Below are 6000 nucleotides of genomic sequence, written 5' to 3' on the forward strand. Positions count from 1 at the left end.
ACTCTGTGGAGAGCACAGGCACACAGACTGCACTATGTAACCTTGTTTTTTGAAAAGCACTCGTACTGTGATTTGGGGGAAAGATTAAATCTCCAATGATTCCTTGTGTTATATTGTGTTTTTATTTTTTTTTGGTGTTTTATTTCTGCTTACACATACATTCAGACGTGTCTCGCAACCTGCTGCTGCTGCTGCTGATGCTGCTGTCCCAGCACGTAGCCACGGATGTACAAGATTCCTGTAACAAAGTCATTGATTTCATTAAAACATCTTGAAATTGCACCAACTCGCTGTCTCGGTTTCTCTGTGTTTGGGGGGGGGGGGGAGGGGGGGGCGCACCTTGGCTGCACCGAGCTTCAATGCGTCCCTCAGCACTGCGGTACTCCTGCAGTCTGGAGCAGGCCATTCGGCAACACTTCCCGTGCTGTACTTTAGACTTTAGAGTTACAGCATGGAATCAGGCCCTTCGGCTCACCGAGTCCCCAGCGATCACACTATCACACGCCAGGGACCATTTACAATTTTTACCGAAGCCAATTAACCTACAAACCCGCACGTCTTTGGAGAGTGGGAGGAAACCGGAGCACCCGGAGAAAACCCACGCAGGTCACAGGGAGAACGTACAAACTCCGTACAGACAGCACCCATAGTCAGGATCGAACCCAGGACTCTGGTGCTGTGAGGAAGCAGCTTTACCCACAGAACTAGTGTGAATGGGTGATCGAAGGACGTGATGGGCCGAAGGGCCTGTTTCCATGTTGTATTTTTAAAACCGAGGCTGAGAAAAGACTGATGGAAAACACCAGGAACCAACGCAGTTGCATCATGTGTCCAAGAGATGGCGAGCATGAGCCATGGATCAACGCTCTGGTAAGGGATGTGTGGGAAGGAACTGCAGATGCTGGTTTACACCGAAGATAGACACAAAGTGCTGGAGTAACTCAGTGGGACAGGCAGCATGTCTGGAGAGAAGGAATGGGTGACGTTTTCAGGTCCAGATCTTAAGCCTGAGAGCCAGGGGAGAGGGAGACACAGAGATATGGAAGGGGAAGGTGTGAAAATGAGAGATCAAAGGAGAAGAGGCTTCACGGAAAACGTAGAATGGTTCATTGTTAGCTGGGGGAAGGTGACAACGAGGAGTATAAAGATAAAATTTAATCAGGAGGACGGTCAGACTGGTGGGAGAACTAAGATGGGGGAGAGATGGAGAGGGAAAGCAAGAGTTATTTGAAGTTAGAGAAATGAATATCCGTACACTGAGTTACTCCAGCATTTTGTGTCTATCTCTGGTAAGCTAGAATTTAGGAGATCGAGGGGGGATCTTATAGAAACTTACACAATTCTTAAGGGGTTGGACAGGCTAGATGCAGGAAGATTGTTCCCGATGTTGGGGAAGTCCAGGACAAGGGGCCACACAGTTTTAAGGATAAGGGGGAAATTCTTTAAGACCGAGATGAGAAAAACATTTTTCATACAGAGAGTGGTGAATCTCTGGAACTCTCTGCCACAGAAGGTAGTTGAGGCCACAGTTCATTGGCTATATTTAAGAGGGAGTTAGATGTGGCCCTTGTGGCTAAAGGGATCAGGAGGTATGGAGAGAAGGCAGGTACGGGATACTGAGTTGGATGATCAGCCATGATCATATTGAATGGCGGTGCAGGCTCGAAGGGCCGAATGGCCTACTCCTGCACCTATTTTCTATGTATCTAAGTGGTGATGAGGTGGGAGATTGCAACCTTCACGTGGTCTGCCCTGTTTCGACTAGTATATCCACCTTTTATTTTCCTTTTTTTTCTTATTTCTACATCTTTGGGCCACACTGGTAGTTTAGGGGTCTTTCCTTTGTTTTTTTTTCGATCTATCCTTTCACTTTTTCCCTCTCTTGTACACTTTTTCTTTTCTTTTTTCATTTTCAGGTTATAAGGTTAAACACAAAGCTGTGCAATAATTGTATCATTTTAGACGCCGAATGTTTTATCTGTGTACATTTGCTTCGAATAAAAATGTACAAAAATAAAAAAAAATATTATCAAGGACGGAATGATAAAGTTTCCGGAGATGTGTCCCCTGAGAGATTGAGAACAAAACCTCGGTTCCAGTTCCTGAGAGAGGCCCAGTGTGGAGTCTGAAGTGAGAACGGGACAGGGAGTTTAGGTTAACATAATATCCCCAGCGCGCTGTGGAGCTGCAGTGTGTGCGTGTACGTGACCAGCCTGACTCTATCTGGGGTGACCAGAACAAACTGTTCAGTCCCACTCACAGTAAGGAAATGTCCTGCAGTCAATTAGTGCTGAGAGCACAAATCTCATGTTCCCCAGCTCCACCTCAGGCAAGGATTATGTCAGAGCAAAATCCCTTTATAAATGAGGCTCAGTGCGTTGGGGAGATCGGTCAGTGGGTTCAAATCCAGTTCGGAAGCTGGAGCACTACAGGCGTAGACAAAAATGCTGGAGAAACTCAGCAGGTGCAGCAGCATCTATGGAGCGAAGGAAATAGGCAGCGTTTCGGACCTAAGCCCTTCTTAAGCACTATAGGCGTAGTAGGAGCTTTTTTTACACATACACACACACACAGACACATACACACACACAGACACACACACTCTCAGACAGAAACACACACTGACATGCACACTCAGACACACATACACACGCACACAGACACACCTTCAGACAGACACACACACACAGACAGACACACACTAAGAGAGACACACACACAGACAGACAGACACACCTTCAGACAGACACACTCGCCCATGGTTTAGGTTAGAGATTTAGTTTAGCGCGGAAACAGGCCCTTCGGCCCACCGAGTCCGTGCCGACCAGCGACCCCCGCATACTAACACTATCCTACACAAACGCTGGGGACAATTTCACACAAACACCAAGCCAATTGACCCTCAGACCTGTACGTTACGTCTTTGGAGTGTGGGAGGAAACCGGAGCGCCCGGAGAAAACCCACGCAGGTCACGGGGAGAACGTACAAACTCCGTACAGACAGCACCCGTAGTCGGGATCGAACCCGGGTCTCTGGCGCTGTGAGGCAACAACTCTACCGCTGTGCCACCGTGCTGTGGTGTGTTAGGACGGCACTGCCGAACATTCATCCCGGGAGACACAAAATGCTGGAGTAACTCAGCGGGACAGGCAGCATCTCTGGAGAGAAGGAATGGGTGACGTTTCATGTCGAGTCCCTTCTTCAGACTAGTCATCCAGAGACTTGTGCAACAGTCGCACAGCACAGAAACAGGCCCTTCAGCCCAACACGACTATGCTGACCCATGTAGGCTAGTTGCATTTTAATTTAGAGATATAGCATGGAAGCAGGCCCTTCGGTCCATTGCGCCCATGCCGACCAACATTGACTAGTGGCTGGAGATTCTCACCACACACAGACAGACACACATACACACATACTGACATAGACACATGCACAGGCACGCACATGCATGTAAGTACACACACACAGACAAGCACACGCATGCACGTACACACACACAGACACACTACACACAGACAAGCACATGCACACACATATACACATACTTACATAGACACATGCACAGACACACACCCATACCTACACACACAGACACATACACACACAGACACATACACACACACACACAGACACATACACACACACACACACATACAGACACACACACTCTCAGACAGAAACACGCACTGACATGCACACTCAAGACACACACACACATACAGACGCACACAGACACACCTTCAGACAGACACACACACAGACAGACACACACTAAGAGACACACACACAGACAGACAGACCTTCAGACAGACACACACACAGACGGGGACACACACACACACACACACACACACAGACACACCTTCAGACAGACACACACACACACAGACACACACACACACACAGACATGCACACACATACACACACACACACAGACACACCTTCAGACAGACATACACACACACACAGACACACACACACACACAGACATGCACACACATACACACACACACACAGACAGACACATACACACACAGACACACACACACACAGACATGCACACACATACACACACACACACAGACAGACACACATACACACACAGACACACACACACACACACACACACACACACACACACACACAGACATACAGGAGTGCCCCCTGTGTGACCTGTGCACAGACAATGCTTAACCTGGGGTTACTTGCTTGATCCTCCTGGTTTAATCCAGGGATAGCCGATTAAGAGTGTGTGCGTCCGTCTGTCCATCTGTCCGTCTGTCTGTGTGATGGAGTCAGATACAGGGCAGCAGAGACAGCGATAAGGCTTGTAATATTCGTGAGCTCGGTGTTAAATGTACCTCCCCTGCCCACTGCCCCAGCCCCAGCTATCAGAGCCCCTGCCTCACAGCTCCAAACATCCCGGTTCAATCCCCACCTCTGGTGCTGTCTGCGTGGAGTTTGCACGTTCTTTGGGATGTGGGAGGAAACCGGAGCACCCGGAGGAAACCCACGTGGTCACAGGGCAAAAGTGCAAACTCCACACTGACAGCACCTGAGTTTAGTTTAGTTTAGAGATACAGCACGGAAACAAGTCCTTTGGCCCACCGAGTCTGCACCAGCCAGCGATCCCCCCCCTGACACAAACACTATCCTACACACTAGGGACAATTTACAATTTTTACCAAAGCCAATTAGCCAACAAACCTGTACGTCTTTGGAAGATCAGGATCGAACCCAGGTCTCTGGCATTGTTCACAAGTTCACAGGTTATCAGAGTAGAATTAGGCCATTCGGCCCATCGAGCCCCTCTGCTAGTCAATCATGGCTGATCTCTGCCTCCTAATCCCATTCTCCTACCTTGACCCTTGACACCCGTCCTAATCAAGAATTTGTCTATCTCTGCCTTAAAAAATATCCACTGACTTGGCCTCCACAGCCCTCTGTGGCAGATTAATGAGTTCCACAGATTCACCACCCTCTGACTAAAGAAGTTCCTCCTCACCTCCTTTCTAAAAGAGCGCCCTTTAATTCTGAGGCTGTGCCCTCTGGTCCTAGACTCTCCCACCAGTGGAAACATCCTCTCCACATCCACTCTATCCAGGCCTTTCATTATTCTGTAAGTTTCAATGAGGCGCCCCCTCATCCTTCTAAACTCCAGCGAGTACAGGCCCAGTGCCGTCAAATCCTGATCATACGCTAACCCACTCATTCCTGGGATCGTGAACCTCCTGTGGACCCTCTCCAGAGCTGGCACATCCTTCCTCAGATACGGGGCCCAGCTTTGCTCGTAGCTCTACCCGCTGTGCCCCTCACATTGCCGCCCACATTCTCTGACCACCCTCCATGTCCCCGTCACAGCGCCAGAGACCCGGGTTCAATCCCAACCTCGGGTGCTGTCGGTACGGAGTTTGCACGTTCTCCCCGTGACCTGCATTGGTTTTTCTCCGAGATCTTCGGTTTCCTCCCACACTCCAAAGACGTGCAGGTTTGTAGATTAATTGATGGGACGACAGATGGCACAATGGGCTAAGTGTTCGGCTGGCAACCGGAAGGTAGCCGGTTCGAATCCCGCTTGGAGTGCATACTGTCGTTGTGTCCTTGGGCAAGACACTTCACCCACCTTTGCCTGTGTGTGAATGTGTGTGAGTGATTGGTGGTGGTCGGAGGGGCCGTAGGCGCAGATTGGCAGCCACGCTTCCGTCAGTCTGCCCCAGGGCAGCTGTGGCTACAGAAGTAGCTTACCACCACCGAGTGTGACTGAGGAGTGAATGAATAATGCGTGTAAAGCGTCTTGAGTATTAGAAAGGCGCTATATAAATCCCATCCATTATTATTATTATTATTATTATTAATTGGCTTTGGTAAAATTGTAAATTGTCGCTGGTATTGATGCGTAGGAAGGAACTGCTTTAAATTGAAGATGGATTGAAAAGACGTACAGGTTTGTAGGTTAATTGGCTTGGTGTAGGAGTAAATTGTCCCTAGTGCGTGT

This window comes from Amblyraja radiata, chromosome 41, assembly GCF_010909765.2.
Source record: "Amblyraja radiata isolate CabotCenter1 chromosome 41, sAmbRad1.1.pri, whole genome shotgun sequence".
In the NCBI taxonomy this organism is placed as follows: Eukaryota; Metazoa; Chordata; class Chondrichthyes; order Rajiformes; family Rajidae; genus Amblyraja; species Amblyraja radiata.